Source organism: Rousettus aegyptiacus, unplaced genomic scaffold (assembly GCF_014176215.1).
Source record: "Rousettus aegyptiacus isolate mRouAeg1 unplaced genomic scaffold, mRouAeg1.p scaffold_m13_p_10, whole genome shotgun sequence".
NCBI lineage: Eukaryota > Metazoa > Chordata > Mammalia > Chiroptera > Pteropodidae > Rousettus > Rousettus aegyptiacus.
In genome coordinates, this window is record NW_023416285.1 from 77,882,954 (window position 1) to 77,908,589 (window position 25,636).

At 37.8% G+C, this 25,636-nt stretch overlaps 1 long non-coding RNA gene across 1 annotated transcript in view; it reads right to left on the bottom strand.

Moving 5' to 3' along the window:
* LOC118608689 overlaps positions 1 to 25,636 on the bottom strand; it is a 65,501-nt gene that overhangs the window by 1,524 nt on the left and 38,341 nt on the right. The window lies entirely within an intron of this gene.

Consider the following 25,636-nt stretch of genomic DNA (forward strand, 5'->3'; position numbering starts at 1 on the left):
TTATGATGCAGGAGATCAATAAATGTCTAACATTCATAGCCAATAGCTAATTGTATCACTGCCCTGTTAGTGGAAATGGAAAGGTGCTTACTCTAGCAGAATGTTGAGTTGGAAGTAGACATGCAGTCTTGTGATGGCACAACTGAGCCTCGCCCTTGAGTAGCTTGAATGTGATGACTTGTCAGGATGCAGAGCAGTGCCTGATCCCTTGTGACACTCTTTTCAGTGATTTGGCTACCTCCTCTACCCTATAATTTTTGACGTAAGCCAATTCCACACCTTTCTTCAAAGCTTCATCATCATTGTGCATAAATGTGGTGCTGACAATGCTAATGGCTTTGATGTAATCCTGTCGGGAAACTGTTCTGTCATTTATTAGTGCTATTATTTCTCTAATTTTGTCCAACTTCTGAAAATTTTCAGTAATGGTTAAGTTGCTTCTTTACTCAAATATATGTTTAAAGTAGACTCAATAATTTTTGTCAAATCTCTTGCAGTTCTTCTACTGCGATTCAAGCCCCCCATTTAAAAAGATGTTATTTTTAATAAGAATAATGGGCATTATTGAAGGTGAAGAAAAGGAACAAGGATTAGAAAACATCTTCAGGCAAATAGTTGACCAGAATTTTCCAAATCTAAGGAATGAGCTAGAGCTTGAAATTCAAGAGGTCAACAGAACACTCAATTATCTCAACTCAAAAAGGCCTTCACCAAGCCACATTGTATTACAATTATCAAAAATCAACAACAAAGACAGAATTTTCAAGGCAGCCAGGAAGGAAAAAACGTAACTTATAAAGGTAAACCCATTAGATTATCCTCAGACTTCTCAGCACCAACCTTACAAGCCAGAACAGAATGGAATCAAATTTTTAAACTATTAAGTGAAAGGAACTACCAGCCTAGAATAATGTATCCAGCTAAGCTCTCCTTTAGATATTAAGGAGAAATTGAGACTTTTCCAGACAAACAAAAATTGAGAGGATTCTCCACTATGAGGCCTGAACTACAGGAAATACTGAAAGAGGTCAGCTCACCTAAAATAAAATGACCAAAAAAACAAAAAACAAAAACAAACAAACAAAACCATAATTAGGAGTAAAGTGACTATCTGGCGAATAGAAGCAGAAGAGTGGAACTCTTACTAAGAATGGGGCATTATAAGTTTAAATAATAAGAAGAGAATTATTATATCAAGATAGTAATGAACATTCAGCATACATAGTGACAAATTGAGATAACAATGACTGAAAAGGGGGGGATTCAAAGATCCAAATTTGCAAAGGGGAATAGAGATAAGGCACGTGCAGAATAAAATGGACAACTGTATATATATATAACTATCCTTTACATATTCATAATGGTAACCACAGGCCAAAGATTCAGAACCTTTGTGTATAACATAAAATAAGAAAGACCAGAGGGAAAACCCACAAAAGCCAACCAAAATAAAGAAAACAGAAGTACAAGGACAAGGAAGCAATGGAAACACCAAGCTACCAGAAAGCAGAAGATAAAATGGCTCTAAGAAGACCTCATATTTCGATAATCACCATAAATATAAATGGATTGAATTCACCAATCAAAAGGCACAGAGTTGCAAAATGGATCAAAAAACAAAACCTAACCATATGCTGCCTTCAGGAGACACATCTCAGCTCCAAAGACAAATATAGACTCAAAGTGAAAAGGTGGAAAATGATATTTCAAGCAAATGGCATTCAGAGAAAAGTAGGAGTAGTAGTACTATTATCAGACAAAATAGACATCAAAATAAAAAAGGTAAATAAAGATACTGAAGGACATTTCATAATAAAAAAGGGAATCATGCACCAAGAAGACATAACACTTATTAATACCTATGCTCCCAATTAGAGAGCCCCGAAATACGTAAAGTAATTACTAACAGAACTAAAGGGAGAAACAGACAAAAATACTATAGTAGTAGAGAACCTAATACCCCACTGTTAAATTTGGACAGATCATCCCAACAGAAAATCAATAAGAAAATAACATCCTTAAATGACACATTAGACCAACTGGACATAATTGACATATACAGAGCTTTCCATCCCAAAACAGCTACTTATACATTCTTCTCTAGTGTACATGCAAAATTCTCAAGAATCAACCATATACTGGGACACAGAGATAGCCTCCACAAATATAAGAGGGTTGAAATCATACCAACCATATTCTCTGATCATAATTCTTTGAATGAGAGATTGACTGCAGAAAGAAATCAGGAAGAACCAAAAATACGTGGAGAATAAACAACATGCTACTGAAGAATAACTGGCTCAGAAAAGAAATAAAAAGAAAGATCAAAAGATACATAGAAACAAATGACAATGATACTACAATATATCAAAACTTTTGGGACACGGCAAAAGTTGTCATAAGAGGAAAGTTCATATCATTACAGGACTAACTCCAAACACAAGAACAAGCCCCATAAAACAACCTAATACTTCATCTTAAAAAACTAGAAAAGGAAGAACAAATGAAGCCTAAAATCAGCAGAAGAAAGAAATATCCAAATTATAGCAAAATCAAATGAAGTTAAAAACAAGCAAACAAACAAACAAAGCAATAGAAAAAATAAATGCAACAAATAGCTGGTTCTTTCACAAGGTTAATAAAACCAACAAACCCCTGACTAGATTCACTAAAGAAAAAAAAAAAGGTACACAAGTAAACAAAATCAGGGATGAAAGAGGGGAAATTACAACTGATAAGGCAGAAATACAAAGGATCATACAAGAATACTATGAAAAAGTATATAACACCAAATTTAATAACCTAGAAGAAATGGTCAAGTACTTAGAAAAATACAACCTTCCTAGACTGAATCAAGAAGTGAAAAATCTAAATAGACCGATCAGCAGTATACAAATTAAAACAATCATCAAAAATATCCAAATTATAGCAAAATCAAATGAAATTAAAAACAAACAAAACCTACCAAAAAGTAAAAGTCCAGGGCCAAATGGCTTCACCAGTGAATTCTACCAAACATTCAAAGAAGATTTAATACCTATTCTCCTCAAACTCTTCCAAAAAGTTGAAGAGGAGGCAATACTTCCCAACACATTTATGAAGCCAATATTACCTTAATACCAAAACCTGGTAAAGATAACACACTAAAAGAAAACTACAGACCAATATCTCTCATGAACACAGATGCAAAAATCCTAAATAAGATACTAGCAAACCAAATACAGCAACATATTAAAAAGATTACACACCACGATCAAGTGGGCTTCAATCCAAAGGCACAGGGATTGTTCGACAAATGCAAATCAATTAATGTGATACATCACATAAGAAAATTAAAAAATAAGAATCATATGATCATATCAATAGATGCATAAAAAGCCTTTGACAAGACACAGCACCCATTTATGATGAAAACACTTAAAAAAATTGATATAGAAGGTAAGCACCTTAACATAATAAAGTCTATCTATGACAAACCCTCAGCCAATATTATATTTAATGGTAAAAAACTAAAAAGCTTCCCTCTAAGATCAGGAAGAAGACAAGGCTGACCACTATCACCACTGTTATTCAATATAACATTGGAGGTCCTAGTGAGTCCAATCAGGCAAGAGAAAGATATAAAAGGCATCCAAATAGGAAATGAAGAAGTCAAACTGTCACTATTTGTGGATGACATGATTCTCTATATAGAAAACCCTAAAGACTCCACAAGAACACTACCAGAAACAATAAGCAAATACAGTAAAGTGGAAACAAAATCAATGTTCAAAAATCCATAGCATTTCTATTCTCTAATAATGAAGCATCAGAAAAAGAAGTGAAAAAAATAATTCCTTTTGCAATTGCAACAAAAAGAATAAAATACCTAGGAATAAATTTAACAAAATAACTGAAGGAACTGTATAATGAAAACCATAAGACCCTATTAAAAGAAATTGAAGACACAAAGAAATGGAAAGATATTCAGTGTTCTTGGATTGGAAGAATCAACATAGTTAAAATGACTATATTACCTAAAGCATTATGCAGATTTAGTGCAATCCTTATCAAAATCCCATTTGTATTTTTTAAAGAAACACAACAAAAAATCATCAAATATGTATGGAAACACAAAAGGCCCCAAATGGACAAAGCATCCTGAGGAAAAAGAACGAGGTTAGAGGCATCACTCTGCCTGATTTAAATTATACTACAAAGCAACAGTAATCAAAGTGGCATGGTATTGGCAGCAAAACAGACACACAGATCAGTGGAACAGAATCAACAGTCCAGAAGTAAACCTATATTTATAAAGACAAATAATTTTCTACAAAAAAGCCAAATGTACAGTGGAGAACGAAAAGCCTCTTCAATAAATGCTGCTGGGAAAGCTAGACTGCCTCCTGCAAAAGAATGAAACTAGATTGTTGTCTATCACCACACACCAAAATTAACTCAAAATAGATTAAGGACCTAAATATAAGAGCTGAAACAATAAAAAAAAAAAAAAACATAGAAGAAAATATAGGAGCTAAACTCAAGGACCTTGGACTTAAAGAGGATTTTATGAATTTGACCTCAAAGGCAAGGGAAGTAAAAGCTAAAATAAATTAATGGGACGACATCAAACTAAAAAGCTTCTACTCAGCAAAATAAATTGTCAACAAGGTAAAGAGAGAACCATCTGAATGGGAAAGTATATTTGCAAGCAACACCTCTGATCAGTGCCTACTAATATCCAAAATATACAAAGAACTCATACAACTTAATGACAACAAAAAACAAAGATCCAATCCAAAAATGGGCAGAGAACTTGAGCAGACACTTCTCCCTAGATGACATACGAATGGCCAACCAATATATGAAAAGATGCTCGACATCGCTAGCTATTAGAGAAATGTAAATCAAAACCACGAGATACCATCTCACACCTGTTAGAATAGCTATAATCAATAAGACAAGTAATAACAAATGTTGGAGAGGATGCAAAGAAAAGGAGCCCTCATACACTGCTGGTGGGACTGCAAATTAGTACAGCCACCATGGAAAACAGTATGGCAGTTCCTCAGAAAACTAAGAATTGATCTACCATATGATCTAGCCATCTACTGGATAGTTACCCCAAAGACTTGAAAACCCATATCCAAAAAGATATCTGCACACCAATGTTCATAACAGCAGTATTCATAGTGGCCAGGACATGGAAGTAACTGAAATGTCTTACAATAGATGATTGGCTAAAGAACTGTGGTACATATATACAATGGAATATTAGTCATTAGAAAAGATGAAGTACTGCCATTTGCAACAATATGGATGGACCTCAAGATAATCATGCTAAGCGAAATAAGCCAGACAGAAAAAGTTGAAAATCACATGATATCACTTATATGTGGGATATAAACCTAAAAGCAGAAAATGAGCAGGACAAACAGAGACTCATGGACATGGGCTATAGTCTAGTGGTTACCAGAGGACTGTAGACTAGTGGTTATAGTGGGGTTGGGGAGGAGTAGGGCAGTAGACCGGGTAAAGGCGGTGCCTCAGAAAACCGCCTTTATATAGGGTTTAGGGGAAGAGTGAAGTGGGTAAAGGGGATCAAATATATGGTAGCTGAAGGAAACTGGACTTCGGGCGGTAAACACGCAAATAGAATATACAGATGTCAAATGATAATGTATACCTGAAAATTATATAATTGTATTAACTAATGTTACCCAATAAACTTAGAGTCTTAAAAATAATTTTCTTGGATCTATGCTTAATTTTATGCATATTTAAGTCACCTAAGTTTCTACTAGTTGTAAGAAGAAATACCCTTTCTGTCATTCAAATAACAAATCACGCTTTTGGTTTTGTTTTATCAATTTATTATTAAGTTTGGGTGGCTGCAGAGGTCCAGGGACGGGCCCAAGTAGGAACATCGGTGTTCCCTAAGTACACAGAATTATGACATCAGACGTGTGTACTTCAACTAGCCAGCAAGCACATTCTTAAATCTACATAAACTTCTTAACTCTTTATCAGATTTTCTGAATGTTTACTGTTACCAGACTTTATTAGATGTTTTAATTAACAATCTTATGATTAGAGGTTACAAAAACTGAGGTTCAGAGGAGCTGAGAAATGAAACTAACACGACTAGTTAGTAAGTGGCATTTCTAAGATTTAAACCCAGATCTGTCTAATACATCCTAAATACTACTATGTACTGCCTCCTCAGTGTGAGAGAAAGCCTTCTTGTTATCAAATATCAATTATTAAGAATGCTTTAGAATGTGCAGTGCTATGATCTCACTTTTCTCCTAAGTCAAGTATTAGTCAGCTTAGGCTAGGCTATGTTGTGATAAGAAATAAATTCCCAGATATTAGTGGCTTAATTCATAAAGGTGTATGTTTTACTTACATGAGGTCCACTGTGGGTTCAGTAGCCCTGGAGGATGGCTCTAGCCTAAACAGGGAGCTAAGAATATAGGCCATTTTCCTCTTACTGTAATACTAACCAGAACACGTGGCCTCTAGTCTCATTGCAAAAGACTAGCCTCTTAAATGTTGCAGCCTAGGGTTGACACATGGCCCTACCAAATTTTAGGGGCTCTGGGGTAAGTGGGGGAGAATATGTATATTCAGTAAGCTGTGGGTGTCTCTGCCACAACTTACAAGAGAAAAACCACACTCCTTGTAGAAGGGAGATTAGATCATTCACTATGCCTGCCACATGGGGTAATGAAGAGTCTCTCAGACTGGAAATCAATTGTAACTTAGGGAGACAAAAAACTTAGAGGGAGCGGTCAAAGGTGATAAATGAGATGAGATTGCTCTATGTAAAGGCAGGTGAGAAGAGATGGGAGGAACCTGGGTTCAGAGCCTATGGAATGATTTCCACCCTTTGCATTCAGACAACAAGGATTGTAGGAGGAGATGGTGTGTCAAAGGAGACAGGTTCTGTGAGTCCTAGGAACAAACTTGTATACTTCCCATATGTTCTGTGTATTTCTATTTGAATTTCCCTTAATATTTAGTCATTTAGTATTTAGTCATTTTAGTACTTCTTTTGGAGCAAGAATTTGGAGGCTTACTTTTTTCTGAAAAGCAATTTTTTTCACATCCTGCTTCTTATGGAGTTTCTGTATAACAAGATGACATCTCCTCTGACGCTTATCTCTTGCTCAGAGACAAGTAATCCTCCCACCCAAATTTTTCTTTTTCTTATCTCTCTCCTATAGTAACAGAATTTATTAAGTGAGAATCCATTCATGGTCTCATAGCAGCTCCCCTCCCAGTAACTGTGAAAAGGTAAACTTTCTAGATTACTGGTTGAAAATGGCATATAAGCTTAGTTCTGTGGGATAGGATGCCAACCTTAGAGACTAAATTTTGGGAACAGGAAGGGGCCACCCACAGAATCAGTTAGCAAAGCAGACATCCTCCTGAGTGATATTTCTTGAAGATTAATGAAAAGTCTTCAAAAACAGTGTTGACCCTACTGCTGATTCAAAAATAAAGAAAAAAATCTCTTAAGATTTTATTTTATACACAAAAATGATACTTTTAAAAAGTTAAAAATTGTTTTCTACAGCTAGAAAAACAAGTATGACAACAGAATGGAAAAGCTGAGAAAATACAGAAAGATAGGAAATGAGTAAGATAGACTATGGGATTTTTGAGTTAAAATCATAAATAGTTGTAACTGCATCCATCACATAAGTACAATGGAGAAATTAAGAAAAAAGGGAGATAAGAAATGCTGGGATGGGGGTTATAAATTTTAAAAGAGAAAAACAGTAATACAAAAATGTTCTTCCTCCTAACAACTATGAAACTAAAATTAAAAATAGCAAAAATAATCACCGAAAGCAACTAAAAAAATAATTACTACAACCTACTTCAATAAACTTTAAAACCTAAAATCAAGCAAAAAACTCTAGAGCCTCCAGGGGCAGCACAGCCTGGCTTCTCACCTGATTTAACCTCCAGTGAGACACATACAGGTGGGTCAAAGGAACCCCAAAGATTCTCACAGCTCCAAATCCTGTTAGGCAAACTGAAAGAATGTACTTATCTTCTTTTCTTTTTTGAATAGGGAGAAGTAGAAACTACTGGAAACTTCTTGGGGAACTATTTTTATTTCCTCGACTAAAGGAAAAACTAGTGTGAGGAGGGCACCAGGAAACTCTCTGAATTGGGTCAACCATCTGAAGCCCAAGACTGTGCCATGCTGGGAATGAGCCATACCCCACCATTAGGTGAGGGGGAACCTGGTACAGCAGAGTCAATCGGTTCTCTAATGTCTTCCTTGAAGAATAGCATTCCAAAATTTCACCTGCACACATGACTTTCCAGAAGAAAAGGTACATTTCCAAGTCCTCCTTGCTGCTAAGTATGGCCATATGACTATATTCTAGCCAATCATATAGGAGAAGTGATGCTTGAAACCTCCGGTTCATTTGGGGGTCGGGGGAAAGGTGATTGATGTCCTTCCCTTCTTTTATTCTCTTCACACTGACTAGATGTATATGTGCCAATAAGAGCTGAGTGTCCCTGCAATGCATAGAAAGCTTGACAGACAACCAGATAGAGGAATTCAGAATCCCTGACACTACATAGCTACCACCATGTCTGTACCACCAAACTTGACTGCTTACATTTAAATAGTTATGTAAAAGAAATATAAATTTCTATATAATTTAAATCACTGATGCCTTGGCCTTTGTAGTTAAACTAGTATCACATCCAATACCTGATTAGATGCTTAATTTAGAAGATTAACCAAAGTCTTAGATGAGATAGCTGAATTTAGATTGTCTAACAAAGACTATACACCAACCAAGATGATCTTGCCTCCTTTCTTTCTCATTTTCCCACTCCATATCAGAGCAAAGAGAAGGTCCAGGCTGAGTGGTCCAAGCATAAACAAGACAAAAAGAAGCATCTTGGCACCAGATAAACAACAGAAAACACAAAACATCATGGAAAAAAAAACACAACCTACAAGAAAACAAATTAAGAAACAAAAAAGATTTAATCACAATTACTTGATGTTATATATAGAACATTATTATAATAACAAAACTTGTAATTAGAAAATAAAATAACAGGATATGACAGAAATAAAACTTTTGGACTTAAGAAAAATTGAGGAACAAAATAGCATATTACAGGTTTAATAAAAAAACTTAAGAAAAGCAAGCTAGTTTTGAAAATGGAATTACAGACATAAAAGGAAAGATCTGAGATAATTATGATAATTGCTGATAAAAAAAGATACTAAAGCAATTTGATTAACACTAATATAAGTGAGAAAATAAAAGCCAATCCAACATAAAGATACTTTGTGTCCCTATATTAGAGAACCCACCAAAGAAAAAGATGTATTGAGAGATATAACACAAGAAAATTTCCTTAAAATAAAAAGGATACTGAATCTTCTGATTGAAACGTATATTGTGTGTTAGAAAAATGTGATACCAAATTTTCAGCATTGCGCCGTTTACTAGTTGTTAGGTTGTTCAACTACAAGATTATTAATGAATGTCTCAGACATCCAAGCAGCAAAGAAATTACTGAGAAAGAAGGCAGAAAATCAGTCTGGCCTCATTCTTTCCCAGAGTAACATACAAACTTCATTTAAAACAGTTGGGCAAAGTCTACAAAGTTCCAATGGAAAGAACATGTAACACAAAGAAAACATCGCTGATACAAGATGCTTTTTAAAAATAAGGAAAACAGGCAGACATTTCTAAGGCAAGAAAACTCAAAGACTACAGAACCTATGAATGCTATTGAAAAAACTAACAGACATTCAAATTTAAACAACTCAGAGATGAATTGAAAACAAAGAAGCCAAGAAGAAAGAAAAAGATAAAAGGCCAAAGCTACATGAAAATTAAAGTTACACTACAGAATGTAAATTTTACATATTTGAATAATGTAAAATTAATAATATATATCAGGATGTGGGGATAGTGAGATGAGAGAAAGTGAGAAATTGCTAATGCCCTCTTCATTCAGGGCTGGGATGTAGTCTGTATTATTTTAGATTAAAATGTTTGTTTGTTCGCTTTTAACAACTTTAACTCCTTTAAAGTTTTCCCAAACTGCTTTACTGAATATGAAATGATCTTTTAGTAACTAATACTGTCAATAGTAAAGAAATATTTATTGAACTTTGACATTTTCTTTAATTATTTTTGTTATCTTTAGAATTAAAATCAATGATTTTTATTAAAATTGCATCTAGAGTATAACCTCATTTACATAATAATTATTCAACCTCCCCACTCATTTATTAATCTATTATATACCTTTACTGCTCTATTAGTTGAAAGAGTGAGTGTTCTTTTTTGACTTATATTTTTTCAGTACTTTAAAAATTTACAACAATGTAAGAAAGAAACTGGTATCTGACTGACAAAAAAAAACAAATAAATAAATAAATATAACTTATGTGTTAGGGTAATGTATTAAATAGTAACATTGTGCCTATTTTACTATTTTTCCTTTTCCCCTCATTTCAAGCCCACAACCAGGTTTGTAATTCCTTGCTTCCAGCATTTTTCCTAGATGATAGCAGCTAAAGTCAACTTTGTAAAAACATTAATCCATTGAAAAATTAACATTAACTATTTTGCTATAAGTAAAGAGAGGGAAAAAATTGGAAGAGTAAAGAATAATGGAATGGAAGTTCACTGAGCTTGGAAATGGAAGAAAGGTCTCTGGGTTCTGTGCCCTCCATGCAGCACCTGAGAAGGGACATGTGATCCTACCGGCACAGCTCTCACAGGCTGTCAAAATTTCTCTCACCCTGAGGCTGGGAACATAAGAGAATTTTTTAAAAAAATTCAAATTAATATTCATCACTTTCTAAATAAAAAAATGAATTGTATTTTTAAAATAATGAAAGCATTTTTATAAGTTTAAATTCCACATTCCACATGTCAGTTCTCCTATGTCATCTGTATCACTAAGAAGATACTGTATTAGCCAGCAAACACATTGTTAGTAATTGCTTAATCTAATGACCCTAGTAATACCCACTATCACCGAAGGAAAGTGTGGTTCTTAGAAGATGGAACATCATGTCAAGAAGACATTATGGAGAGGAAGGGGATTGGAAATAGGATGTGTTGTCCAAGCCAGGAGGAGGAAACAGCTCTAAAATAAGGCAACATGGATAGCTAAAGAAAGTATCAAAAAGGAAGGAGCCAGGAAAACCAAAAACAAAATTCCCATATACTCATTCCTGAAACAAGTCCTAGCAGGAAAATGAGTTGTTTCAAAACCAGGAGATTGTCCATCTACACTGTGATCTCATGGTGAGTCAAAGTATTGGAATAGCCTGGCACAAAGTAAGAGCTCTGTGAGTTGAGAACTAAATGGGGAACTGAATGACTGGAAATTTCATAATTCATAAGCTTATAAGGTACTATAGAGTGGGGTCTAGATAGTTCTATTTGGCAAACCAATGATTTGAGAGGTGTCAATCACAAGAAAGCAATAACTGCTTATAAAAATACCCAAATGCTAAAGGCCTCAGTAGCATCCCTTTTAGAAACCACCCTAGAAGTCACTCACCATAGAAAGAATGTGGTCTTAACAGTAGGTTAGAACAAAGTGCCCTGGCTCAGGCCTGTCCCTCTCTACTTGAGGGCCCAGGAACGTTGCATTTACTCTCTACCAATGTGCACTGTAGAGCCTGTGCCCGACGGACCTTCTAGGCTGTTGTACAGGTCAAAAGGGGGGTGCCACGTCAGCCAGTCTCACTCCATTGTCAAATTTCTGGTAACATTTTGGGCTTTCAAGGCCAGTTTTAAAAAGGCGTTATTTGTTTCTTCCCCTGACAGTGTTACCCCACAAAGTCATTCTAGTTTATAACTCCTGGTGGTAAGTTCCTACAGTTTACACATTTTTTAGACTATGGAGATATGCAAAAAGCAAAGTACTTTGCAGTCCAGCTCCTGAGAAAAGGAGCTTGGTAAAGGAAATATTATTCTCAGGTCAAATTTTCTCATCATGTTGAGAAGTCCCTTTGAATTTAGTCAAAGTTCTCCGTGGAGTCGCTGAAGCACAGAGCCAGGCCAACATGTAGCATGCCTGCTTACCTCGGAAGCCATCTCTCGGTCCCAAGACCCACAGATAGCCATCTGCAAGCACAGAGTTCTCATTATGAACTCACTAGGTAAAGTGGTAAAGTGCACCTTCTAATGCAGAACAGCCTATTCATCATACCGTGTTGCTTCACTTCCAGCCCTTACTCTTAGCATATCCCACAAGGCATATGTCAGATGCTATCATTGGCTCCGCTAACCCATTCTTGGCAGTAAGATAGGCAGAAACCTTAAGTGCAAAAAGCTACAAACACAATGATGTATTATTTAAATAAACTAGAGTGCTATAGATCTTGAAGTAATTCAAATGATTCTATTTCACTTCTGAAATAAATAAATTATTATAGGTGCACTAAAACAATGCAAAATGTTCATATTTATATAGTGACACTTCAGTCAATTCTCAGATCTAGCTGGCAATAGGTATCTTAAATTATCTGCACTGTACGAATCTTACTTCTAAGTTCATAAACTCCTATTTAAGCGGTGGAGATAAATTTCTTTGTTAAACTTTGCATTAACTCTTCATAACTCATGCTAACTGGCAAACCAACACAGACTATTTTAAATCGATATATTCATATTTCCTCACACAAAAGAAGGATGGGAACCAGAAATATATCGAGATGGAAAATGGAAACCAGAAATACATCAAGATAATTCAATGTAAGCTTGTACTTTGCATTCATTCTGATCAATAATATTCAAGATAGTGTTTTGTATAATGCGTAGGACAATGGCTTTGACCTCAGGATACCTGAGTATTTATCTAATTCCTCTTTTTCTCCCTCTCTCCCTCCCTTTCTCTCTTTCTCCTTTCTCCATAAATACTCATTAAGCGCCTACCCGTACAAGGCGTTACGTGATACAAAATGGTAGGTAAAGATCCAGTTTATGATATGTAGATTCATAGAGAAATAAGAGAGATAGGATGGAGAAATAACTTAGGCTTTGAAATTTAACAACACTAGATAAAAATAAAAATTTAGTTGTTCACTCACTATGTAACTTTATTCAAGTTACTTAACTTTGCTGAGCTTCAGTTTATTCATCAAAATGAAGTTAACTCCTAAACATTTTACTTCTTAAAAAATGAAGATAATGCTATCTGACTCAAAGACTAGTTGTAAAGACTAAATTAGCAACATGTCTAAAGCACCAAGAAAACTGTGCAATAATTTCTTTTCTCTAAAGAAAATTCTAGACTTCGTTCTTTAAAAAAAAAAAATTCTAGACTTGAAGTCGGAAGAATTGAATACAAATTCTGACTCTGCCACAAGTGTGACCTTGGGGCAGTCCTATAAACTCCTTGAAGCCCCAAATCTCCCTCAATGTAAGGAAAGACTGAATTACCGGAGTTTGAACACTCCTTTCACGTCTAAAAATTACTTTTATCCAGTGGAGAGAGGTTTGAGATTTTGGCAGACGAATTACTTAGGCTGATTAGAAAGATGAATTTGGTAGCAGTAGGTTCAGGGAGTGCAAAAGTAAGAGAAATAGACAAGATTGTCTATTAGGAAAAAATCTCTTTTCTCCACATCACTTGACACCCACTTATATAGGCAGCACCCACCTAAATAAGCAGCACAGATTTTTTCATTGTTTCTTTACTCCCTCCAAGTAAACACACACACAAGCTATTATTTATAGTGGAGTTTGATTTAAAATTCGGGAGTAAAGTGTGTGTGTTAGGGGTGGGGTAGAGTGGTAGAGAGGTGGCAGAGGAGCCGCATCAGATCAAATGATTTAATGCAGAACTGTTTATGAGGCATCTCTAAAGACCTTGAGAGGTTACTTCCAATGCTAGAAACTTTGTAATGAGCTTCTCTTCTCAGAAAACCCCCAGCCCCACGCACTACCCTATGCTGCCCCACTGCTGCTAATTCCCATAGGAACATTTTTTCTTTCTCTTTGTATTTTCCATACTTCACTCTTTCCCCATTTTCACCCTAATAATAGTTGATATTTATTTTGTGTTGAGAATAGTATTGATATTTAATTGCTTACCATGTGCCTGGTGCTGTTATCTAATTCTTAGAACAATTCTATGAGTTGGGTTTCATCATTATCATCATCGTCCCAGTTTATAGTTGTGCTGCTGAGGCACAAGAGGTTAAGGAATATTACAAAAGCAGCTTGGAAATCATATGGAGACAGGATTCAGAGATGAGCCGTCTGACGCCAAGGCCACGTGGTGTGCATCCCCTAGCCAGCTATGTCTCTCCTAACCACAGACCCTTAGTCCACCTTCTGCTGACCTTCCAGGCCCCAACCTAAAAACTCTTGCCATATTTTGGTGCTCAGAAATGTCAGCTTTCTTTGTTTGGTCCTAGCCTAACACTGTGGGTTCAATTAAGGCAAAGCTCAGTCTCAGGTCTCTAACTAAGATCCTTTGTTGTCTTCTCCCTGTTTGCTCTTGCTGAAATGAACTGTCTTTTACCTAATTCCCTCTGCACAGGGTCGGTTCCCTTCCCAAGCCCCCTGACATCTGCTCCAAAGTCAGGTTCAGCAAACAGCTGCCAAGACGCAAAGAAAGAGTGAAGGTACCTTGGTGTCCCTTCACCGATAACTGCAATCAGGCTGTCATCCATTTCGGTGTTAATATAAACAACTTTATTAAAGCTAACTCAAAGCCACGTCATTCATAAATTTCCACCTAAAAATGTGTCATCTCCTAGAGTTTACTATAAAAGGATTTGACCTATACCAATGTCTTTCACCATGCGGGAAGAAATCAATGTAGTCACCTTGAAATTTAAAAAAAAATTAAAAACCTGTTAATGTCTGCGGTAGTCACTTTTCAGTTATTTTATAGACTTACATTTTTTTTAGCTTTGTTTACTGTTCAAATTCATTTCCTAACAGCATCATATGGCTGCTACAATCCCTTTTTGGCAGAAAAATCCAAAAGTAGTAATCGCCTGATCAAATTCACCCAGACCCACAGTGCCCAAGGTAAGACTGAAACATAGCTCCTTCTACAGAAACCTGACCCTTGAAACTCACTACCATTTGTTTTAACCTCCCTATCTCAAGAATTAATCATTCCTATTTCTGCTCATCTCCTGGAGGAGCTGTCAGTAAGACACAAAATGGAGAAGAGAAAACAGTCACAGAAGGTCCAGGAGGAAAATTGAGGGATTTTGTAATATTAAATAATAGAGAGGGGATCTTATAAGTTTTTGAAATTTTAGCAGTTCACACTTCATTAGCTCTTAAAGAAATAGCATCGGAATATGAAGCAGTCCCAGTGGGATTGAAATTTGTCATTTCCTGTTGAGGAAGAATGGCTTTTATTTATGAGGTGCCAAAGTGTCGGCATGCTTTTCTAGCATGTAAAGATAAAGTACATTCCCCGTCACTGTTGCGGGGGACAGTCCAGAGTGTGGAGGCGCCTCACACCCAAGAGGGTGGGAATCTCTAGACAATGCCTCAGGATACTTTCACTGCCCCGGTACAAAGAGTCTCAGAAAAGCAGCTGGTGGCCATCCCACTCCAAACATGAAGAAAGAAGGAGCAAAATGTTGCAGAGGGAACATAGTAACTGGAATTAGTGGGCTAATTGAAAAAGATGAACAGGAGAGAAAAACCCTTCACCAAGAGTCTCCTAAAGAAACTTGGTTATGTAAGATACTTCTATAAAGAGGAGTCTATGGACTAAAGACCCGGGGAAATGCCATCTACCTCTTGAAGAAGCACAGCTGCTTTGATATGCGAGCATACACTTCAATCTTTAATTCAGAATTTCACACAATTATTGACCCATGGAATATTTTTTGTGTGCAATATTTTCATAATATCCCCATTCTGAGAAATGCATAGATAGTAATAGAGTAAGAAATATATTTGATTTTATAAATGAAAACCAGGGACATCATGGTGTCTTATGGTTGAAAACATTGCCCCAAAGATATGAAGTGGTCCTCAAGATCCTCTGTCCTAGTTGAGAGAATTAAGGACCAAAAATACTAAGAGAATTATTGATATGGGGGACACAGATGTCCAGGAATCTTAGGCAAGAACTTTTAACCAGAATTTACGGCTTGTTCCTTCTTTTCTTTTTCAACAAATTCTTTATGCTAATGAGCCTGGCATTATGGCTTATCATCCTCTTCTTGCTTAATCACCCTTGATTGCCTGTTGTGTGTGAATAACCTCAGGTTAAACATTACAGACGACCCTTTCCTCTTCCCTGACTGTGACAGACTATCATAATTGAGCCATTTCTGCCTCTCTGGTCACCTCCTTATTCTCCGAAGTACATTCCAGTACATTAATCTGCTGGTTAAATATTGATAGCAAGCTTCTCCCTTAATATTTACTTTGTTGCTCCATTATTGCTGCATACTGGGTGATTTATTTGTTTCTGTCTTTCCAGCCTGTTTAATCAGGATTGAGTTAACCTTTTCTGTGTTGAATGTTCTTGTCCAATCATAGTTGGAGAGTGTTTTGGAAAGTGTCCTAACGTCAGCTCTGAAATAATTCTCTACAAACTGGGTGTGTGTGCCCTCATAGCCAGTAGGTGTCAGAAGGGCATTTCTCTCTGGGGTCAAGTAGTATTGTCTTGGGTTGATCATCTTGCTTTGAACATTGTCTTCTAAATGTAGCCTAAAAGAAATGGGGCCAGCCTGGAAGCTTTTGTGTTTTTTATGAAAACTTGGCCCTGGAGATCTTATAGAGAGTAACTTGTAAAGAGCAACCATTCCAACAGGGACTGTGCAAAGACAGAAAGTGTCCCTGTGAAAAATAGAGACCTGAATGCAATCTCTGATTTTGATGAGAGTCTATTAGAGGATCTTGAACAAGTAACTGAACTCTTTCCATTTCTCCCAGCTGCCTCACAGGGTTTTATGGGAGCATTAAGTGATAAGTGGATAGGAAGCATCTTTGAAAATATGCCACGTTGTGCTGCTGCTAAAGATGCATTACAGCATAGAAATGTAAATATCATCCATGAAGGCAGGCAAATCCTTTACTTTAGTCAGAATTCTGCCAGTGGCAATCTTCAACTCCTGTTCCCCAAATTGGAAACTGTGAACCCCCCATTGCCTTCCCCAGCAGAAAGGCCACTGTTGCCTTATGTGCATGTGTATTCAGGGAGGGGGTGATGATTAAATTTTAGACACATTTGTGTTACTGTCAAATGTGCTCTTGGCCATTTCCAAGCCCTGGGTCCTGTTCATTTACTTGGGAAGTCTCTCACCACTTCTCCACTTCCCAGCAGAATGGAGCCAAGTGAAAGGTGAATCCTCCAGGTCACTCTGATTTTCACCAACAGTGCCTCACAGTTTAGAGACTTTAGGTAACATAGATATCATATGTAAGTACATGGTTAAATGATTGCTAACAAAGCAAATTGTCCGTTGCATTGGTAGAGTGAGCGGGAGAACACAGTGCCACTTTTCCAGATATTTCTGAGTCTTGAGGAATTTAAGGGATCCTTGGCAGTAGTGACAGCTGTAGTCATAGGAACTATAATCTGAATAGCTAACTCCCAGTGATCCACTTATTTTGTGCCTGGCCCATTCTTCAGTTGATTCGGATTATTTGACATTCCTCTAAAATTCCATTTTCTGTCACATTGCAATACTTTTCCCAAAAGATTGGAACACTCCTTCTTCCTGCCTCTTCCTTCTAATAGCCTTAGAGCTTTCTACTTTTCTTGAAGCTGCAAATCTAATTTCCTGTTCAGCATAAACCTTTGTAGTCCCCACAAGTGAAAGAGAAATGTCTCTATAGCACCCGACACAGACACTATTTATAGTAGCATCACACTAACTTTATAACTATTCATTTACTTTCTGTATCACTCAGCCTATCGACAACAAAAGCTCATCCCAGATAGTTCAGTAGGAGAAATTCAATACAATAAATTTGTTACAAAAGTGTTGAGTGAGAGTTGATAAGCCAAAGAGAAGACCGTGAGGCAATACAGATTTTAGTTACACTAGGAAGCTGCTCTCGCTGCTAGTGCTGGAGATACAGAGATAAAGAGCTGTTATCAGAGCCCAGAAGCCAAGGCTACCTGGCCAGGTCTGGTCAGTGGGGGCTGGGACCACTCAGACCACCCAAAGCAGAGTAAGTTGGGGATAGGTATCCTGCCATCTCCCTAAAACCCATCCTCCAATCTCCTGACAATGCTTGACTGCCTTAAAAGTGGCCAAAAGCCAGTTACTAAGAGGGCCTGGGAAATGTAAGCTTCCAGAAAAAGGTCTAAGATTGGATCTGAGAGCAAAGAGGCAAGTGACTGGCTCATATAATTTCCTCCTTCAGTAGACAGTGAGCTTCATTTTGATACTCCCCAGCACAAGAAAAAGACTATATAAATCTGTTGAGTAAAATTCTAATTTAAAGCAAGATCTTATTTCTTTGTATACATGTCAAAGGGTCTTATGCCTTTTTAGAAAAATAATGGCAATCTTCTTAACCATCCTTAAACCATTTTTTTCTTTTTATCAAACTGAAAAGTTCTCTTTTTTTCTCTCTCTCTCTCTCTCTAATTATATTATTTTCATCTTTGTCTGTTGGCTTTTCAGTTTCCACATTCCCAGAGTTCCAAAAGGATGATAAGAAGCTGCTGGTAATTTTGTTTAAAATTTGCATTGTGTTCAGTCGTCTGTTTTCTAGGGCCTGCTCCATTGGCCAGTCAGGCTAAGAAAGGAGCTTCTTTTGCTATCAGACACTTTTTAAGTTTTTTCATTATCAATTCACTAGTATAGCACATAATGAAGTCCAAGTGGCTGAACTGGTAGCTGCCAGATTGTAGGCCATTATCTATAATTACTTTGTGGATAGTCCACAAAGATAACTTTCACTGTAGGATATAAAAGGCAAATCTTCCTGAAGGTTTGTAGATTAAGCCCAGGCCAAAGCAAGATGAGCTGGTGTTAATATATAAAAGGGGGTTGTTTGTCTTCTCCAGGACAAAATCATCCGGCCTCTGCCCTAGCCGTGAAGCTGCCTTCAGTGAAGACCTGACAGTGACTACTTGGGTGTGTATTTACTGGTCTCTAAAACTCTGGTGCTTTATTACTTGCCCATTTTTATGTGCAAGTTCTGTCACTGAGTTTCTATTTCGGTCATAACATTCCTCAGAACTTGCTTATAAATCAGCTAGGTGTCAGATTCCTCACACGGACTCAGGGAAAGAAAAGATCATAGGTTACTCCATGGAGGAACAAATTCTGGAAACTCAATGAGAAAACAAAAATGTTCTTGCTTGAAGAAGATGCTTTTGGAGTACTGGAGCCCACTCGCACAGACTCCCGAAAACCGACGTGTGCTTCTCTTCCCAACTCCGTGTTCGAGGAAGTCGCATTGGTAGTGTGAAATCAACCAGCGTGGAAATGTTTACATCACTGGCAAACAGCACAAATCAGGGCTTTTTCCTTTTCCTTTCTTTTCAAAAACCTAGTAGTGAAACGTTTACCAGTGCACCACTGGGAGGGGAAAAACCCTCTTTTGCCCACCCCTAACCTTTGATAAAGCCTGTCAGATAAAAACCACCAGGCGCAGACCTGCAGCCAGGCAAGTTGCAGTGTATTAACTCACCGCAACGAGATGAAGGACACCGTAAGAACTGCGAAGCATCTCATCAAAGGGAGCGGGCAGAGGTTATTATGGGCTTTGTGCTTCAGTAGAAGGAATTTTAGGAGGGCCTGGGGAGGGGAGAACTGTTCTAAACTGGAGCTGCCGTGAAGCAGAGGCATTTTAGAAACCGAGTTTGTAGCAGCCATTACTCAGGAGCAGGAAGAATGAAGTGGGGCTGAGGGAGCTGTTGGAAAAGAAGTTGTCATTAGGTGAGAAAGCAGTAATCACTCAAAAGGAGAAAGGTTGACCATCATTTCACAGCTGTGGTATTGCCTTGAGTGACCCTCTGTTTGTGTGGCCTAGGTCATGTCCCATCAGAAACTTTTTTTTTTTAAGTTCTGTTAGGAACAACACAGTCTGATCACTAACAGTGCTAAGAAGTGGGCTTGGGGTCCTGTTTCCTTGGAAACTGCCACGTTAGGATAACTGTGAAATGTTTTGTCCAAATTCCGCATTATGGGGTTTGGAAACCAAGTCTGCTTCTCTGTATCGAAGTGACCCCCACAGGCTCGGAGCCTCAGGGCAAAAGCAGGCTGTCCACTCTCAATGAAGTGAATTAAATGCAAAGCTTCTCACAGCCTAGGATGTGAGAAAACATGGTTTCTCAGAACAATATCACTGTTTTCTGTCAATAAAAGTCATTTTCCCAAGTTCACACCTTCTACTGACCTTCACTCACCCACCATTACTTGCTTCAAACTCTCCAGTCTGACCACTGGCTACCTTTTTGCCCAAAAGAAGTACACGCACAGGGAAAGCTTTTAAGATCTCTGTCTTAAATACCTTTGTCTCCCAAACTGGGCACAGTGCCTAACCAAAGCTTGTGGAATTAAATCCTACAAGATAGGACTATTTGAGACTGAAATGGGGCTGTTGGCACTTTTCGGGCCATCCTATTTGAACAGTTCTATACTCTCCGCATTTACAGTTGTTTGTTACCATCATCAAGTTCCTTTTTCTGTAAAAAGTGCCACTCCAACATCTCACGGATAGGAAGGAAAGTGTGGTATCTGCAGCTGTATCCTCTAGGTGTGGCTTTTGTTGCAAGTAAACATGAAGCATGATCTTTTTCTATGGTGCAAATCCATAAGACCACAAATTATCAGAACCTTTCAGCAAGGTTTTTCTTATTTTAGTCCACAAACCACTGCACCTGGATTACCTGAGATGCTGGTTGAAAAAAATGCAAATTCCCATCTCCACCCCAGGTCAACTGCATTGGAACCTCTAGCACCAGAAACCACGGTCTGCATCTTTCACAAATTCCCTTGTGCCATGCTTGCACACACTAAAGTATGAGGACAGCTGACCCAGATGGTGTGAGGGTTTTTCTATATGGTCTCTCCAACTAATAAATCAATGGGAATGCATAGATTCACTTGTCCACTCAACCAGTGTTCACTGAGAGCCAGGAACAGGGAACAACAGTGCAAAGCTCTCGGGAACGACAGTCTTCCAGTAAATTTGTCTGTTAAGACTATTTTCCTTGATCTGAGAGAGATCTTGTTTTCACTTATTTAGACCAAAAAGAAAAAAAAAATTGCAACATGTTTCCTGACCAATAGTCAGAATTGCTAATATTTATAAGTTCAACTATTTCCAGTGGTTACTTCCCAAGGTTGAATTTGCTTGTGAGTGGGAAGAGAAATATAGTGTGTTCACTGCCTTCTCCATCCCAGTCACTCTCCACATCCTGACTCTCAGCTGTGTCTGTCTCAATGCAGTGTGTCACCCAGGCTCTGCCGCACCAGCCATGGTGGGAGCTGAGACGGGAATAACAGCTCCCTGGACTCGGTCCCACCTGACCAGACCCCCTGGAGAGTCTGCTCCCCGCATCACTTCCAGACTCTGAGAATGCTCCTGCAGTGAGCAGGATCTTACTTGCTCAAAGGCTAGATAGGACAGGTGATGTCTCACATCGGGCCAACTTTGACCAATAAGAGACAAGACAGGCAGGAGCCCTCAGAGGAGTATCTTGTCACCCTATCCCAAACACACACGTGCGCATGTGCATGCGTACTCGCGTGTGCATGCGCACACACACACACACACACACACACACACACCCACCACACCCCTATGGACTGTTCCAGGCAAGGCAGCTCCCTAATCTCCTTCCGGAGATGGCTGTCCCTTCTTTTTTTCATGATTGCTGCCCTAGGAGGGCACCTCGAGGCACCAGCCATTAGCTTTGCCTCAGGCTCTGTTTTGCAAAGAACCCAGGCTAAGATAGTGTCTTAATAGTACTTTTTAAAAATTATTTCTTTCCAATTTTCCACTAAAATATTTAAAATATCTAACTCTGGCATTATGTTTAACTGTGTGTCCATCTCTCCCTTGAAGTCAGGGATGGTGCCTTGCTCATATTTGTTTCTCCAGCCCAAGAATTATGCCTTTACTATCATAGAAATTCAGTTAGCATATAGATAATAGAAAAATTCAAAGTCCCTGCCCTCAAGAGGCTTGTAATGAGAATTGTCAGGCAGCCAGTGCCATCCTTGAAATGGGCTTGGTCTCCTCAAAAGACAGGCTCCTGAAAAATGAGCCAGAGCTATCCCATCAGGAGTAAAAAGTGGGTAGGAGCGTGGGAAGAGAGTAATAGAGATATAACTTGCAAATTCCCAAAATGAACCGCTGAGGGGACTGTGATTTTCCTGGCCTGTGACAGTCACCTGTGCATCTCGGGGGCCCTCTGACTAGCTCCATACTGAGAGCAGTCAGTCAGTCACAGTCATTTGGAGGTGCATCTCGTCCAAGTGTAGCTCTAATTTTAATCTGCAAACCACTCACAACCTGATTTTTCAAAGAACTTTTCATTTCATATGTGTTCATAAATTGAAACTACTCTCTTTGGTTAGTTTATATTTTTATCAAATACAGATATTTGCATCATACATGGTTTTTTAAAAAATCAAAACATTCTAAAAGGTGGTTTTCTGCCCCTCCAGTCCCGATGATCTCGGCATGATCCCCAGAGTAATTAGCTCCTTTGTTAGTTCCCTCAAGTATTTATAACTACATTTCTAAAAAATGTATTTCCAATCCTTGATTGGTCAGTTTTAGGCAGAAACTATGAACATCCCATCATGCTATATAAGACCTTACCTTTCATACTCCCCATATCACTGCTGCCTTCCCCCACTCTCCCAACGCTGATTTATCACAGTATTTAGCTACTGCATATGATTATACAATTGTCATTCACTACCGAGCTCATTAGCACACATGTCAATACTCCTTTCCTACATATTTTTTTCCTGGGGTTAATAATTATTCCATTTAATTCATTGCCTGGTTTTCTTTGTAAGTCTCCAGTTTCTATCCAAATGCTCCAATGATTCTGTCATATGTCTATGAATTTTCCTCCATCATAAACTTATAAATATTTCCCCCCACCACAGTTCCCCATCCTGTATGGACAGGGCCTGGGGGCTCTCTGAGCTTGCCTAACTGTGCACCTGTCATCTTTGGACTTCTTTCCTTTTAGGTCCTCTATTTCTTAAATTATTTACTACCCAATAAATTTAAGTGTAGCATAGAAACATTTGCCAATATGTAGGGACTCAAATTTTTCATTTCCCTAAGAAACTACTGGAGCATGGGCTCCTGCCAAATAAGTGAGCAAATCAAGAGACAGGACATCACAGGGTCCAGGGCACAGGGACTCAAAACAGGAGAGTGGCAAAAGGAGCTGAGTCACTTCACTGAATTCCTTCTCTGCCACCACTGCTGTCCTAAGGACCAGATGACCATAATGCATAACAAATCACCACAATGTACACTTTAAATATCTATCTTACAATTTTATATGTCAAGTATACCTTAATAAAAGTAAAGTTAAAAAAAAAAAAAACAGATGAGCTGAAAATGCTTATAAAAAGTATTTGATAGCAAAGATTCTTTCTTAGTCTGACTGGCCTATAGAGCAGGGCCTTAGGGAATAAATAATCTTTCATGAATTAATGTAGACTGAAGCGAGATTACCAGCACATTCTTTTTTTTTTTTTTTTTTTTTTTGCGGTGACATTGATCAACAAACTCTATTGCTTCAAGTGTACAATTTAACAGTAAGTCATATATATATTGTATTGTGTATTCACTGCCCATAGTTAGATTTCTTTCCATCACCACACATTTGACCTTTTTTACCCCATCTACTTCCCCTCTCGCCCCCTTCCCTCTGGTAACCACTAGTCCACGGTCCATGTCCATGAGTCTCTGTTTGTCATGTTTGTTTGTTGCTTTTAAATTTATATCTCAGATATAAGTGATTTCATGTGGTTTTCGACTTTTGCTGTCTGGCTTATTTTGCATAGCATGACTATCTCAAAATCCATCCATGTTGTCACAAATGGCTGTATTTCATCTCTTCTTATGGTTGAGTAATATTCCATTGTATATATGCATGACAGCTTCTTTAGTCAATCATCTATCGTAGGACACTTCGGTTGCTTCCATGTCCTGACCACTGTGAATAATGCTGCTATGAACATCGGTATGCAAATATCTTTTCGGATATGAGTTTTCAAATCTTCGGGGTAAATACCCAGTAGAGGGATTGCTGGATCATAGGTAGGTCAAGTCTTAGTTTTTTGAGGAACTTCCATACTGTTTTCCATAGTTGTTGTACCAATTTGCAGTCCTACCAGCAAAGTATGAGAGCCCCTTTTTCCCCACAACTTCTCCAACACTTGTTATTACTTGTCCTGTTGATCATAGCCATTCTAACAGTTGTGGATGGTATTTCACTGTGGTTTTGATTTGCATTTCCCTAATTAAAAAGCTTCTATACAGCAAAAGAAACTGTCAACAAGGTAAAGAGACAATCATCCAAATAGGAGAATATATTTGCAAACAATAACTCCGATAAGGGCCTAATATCCAAAATATACAAAGAGCTCACACAACTCAATAACAACAACAAAACAAACAATCCAATTAAAAAATAGGCAGAGGATCTGAACAGACACTTCTCTCAAGAAGACATACAAATGGCTAACGAAATATGAAAGGATGTTCAACTTCAACTAACTATTAGGGAAATGCAAATCAAAACCACGATGAGATACCAACATATTCTTAATGATCGTTGGCTGAGCATAGAATTGGAGTTTGCAAATCATTTTCCCTGAGGACGTCGAAGCATTGATCCATTGTCTTCTGGATTGTAGTGTTGCAATTGATAAATCAAATGCTGTTCACATTCTCAATCCTTTGTAAGTGACCTACTTGCTCGGATCTTTTGGGGTCATTTATTTATTCCAAGTCCCATGATGCTATTTACCTGTGTGAGCCTTTCTTTGGCCCTTACTATACTGTTCTGAGCACATCACTGGCTTTTTAGTCTGGACACTCATGTCCTTTAGTTCTGGAAAGTTTTCTTATATTAATCCTTTGATAACCTGTGCTTTCCATTTGCTTTATTTTCTGTTTCTGGAACTCATTTCAGGCAGGTGTTCAACTTTCTGATTCAGTCTAGAATTTTCTAGATCTCCATTTCCTTTTCTCCCTTTGTCTTTTTATCCTTTATTCTTTTCCGGGATATTTTATCCTTTTCTAAGTTTTCGAATAAAATGTTATAAAATGGGGTATCCTAGTTTTAATTTCTATGATCTCTTTCTTATGCTATGATTATTTCTTTTTTCTCTTTTAAAAATTGTGGTAAGAGGCATATAACACAAACATTTCCGTTTTAACCATTTTTAAAAGTGTACTTCATTAGCAGTAAGTACATTTACAATGCTGTAGCAGCACCCTCGCTATCCACTTTTTCATCATCCCATTCTGAAGCTCTGTAGCCATTACACAACGACTCCCCATTCACCCCCTCACCCACCCAGCCCCAACAGTCCCTGGTAACCACGATTCTATTTCCTGTCTTTATGGATTTGACTATTCTAGGTACTCATACAAGTGGAATCATACAATATTTATCCTTAGTGTCTGCCTTATATAAC